This window comes from Arachis duranensis, chromosome 10 (assembly GCF_000817695.3).
Source record: "Arachis duranensis cultivar V14167 chromosome 10, aradu.V14167.gnm2.J7QH, whole genome shotgun sequence".
NCBI lineage: Eukaryota > Viridiplantae > Streptophyta > Magnoliopsida > Fabales > Fabaceae > Arachis > Arachis duranensis.
Window position 1 is genome coordinate 48,129,954 of NC_029781.3, and position 567 is coordinate 48,130,520.

General features: G+C 41.1%; 1 non-coding gene across 1 annotated transcript; it reads left to right on the plus strand.

Moving 5' to 3' along the window:
• The first annotated feature begins 258 nt into the window (after positions 1-258).
• On the plus strand, positions 259-366 carry LOC127743581 (small nucleolar RNA R71). Its single transcript, XR_008004966.1, has one exon. It is a non-coding gene; the product is annotated as a small nucleolar RNA R71 (small nucleolar RNA).
• The last annotated feature ends 201 nt before the right edge of the window (positions 367-567 follow it).

Genomic DNA, 567 nt, shown 5'->3' on the forward strand with positions numbered 1-567 from the left:
AGTCAACATTTTGTTCTGAGCCAATATGGCATTCAGAGCATCAATCTCAAGAATTCCCTTCCTCTGAGGCATCCCATTATTCACGGAATTCCTCTCAGAAGTGTACATGAACTGGTTATTTGCAACCATGTCAATAAGTTCTTGAGCTTCTGCAAGCATTTTCTTTAGGTGAATGGATCCACCTGCAGAATGGTCCAGTGACATTTTAGAGAACTCAGACAGACCATAATAGAATATATCCAGAATGGTCCATTCTGAAAGCATGTCAGAAGGACACCTTTTGGTCATCTGCTTGTATCTGTCCCAAGCTTCATAGAGGGATTCACCATCCTTTTGTTTGAATGTCTGAAAATCCAATCTAAGCTTGTTCAGCTTTTGAGGAGGAAAGAATTTAGCCAAGAAGGCCATAACCAGCTTATCCCAAGAGTCCAGGCTATCCTTAGGTTGTGAATCCAACCATGTTCTAGCTTTGTCTCTTACAGCAAAAGGGAAAAGCATGAGCTTGTAGACTTCAGGATCTACTCCATTCGTCTTTACAGTCTCATGGATCTGTAAGAACTCAGTTAA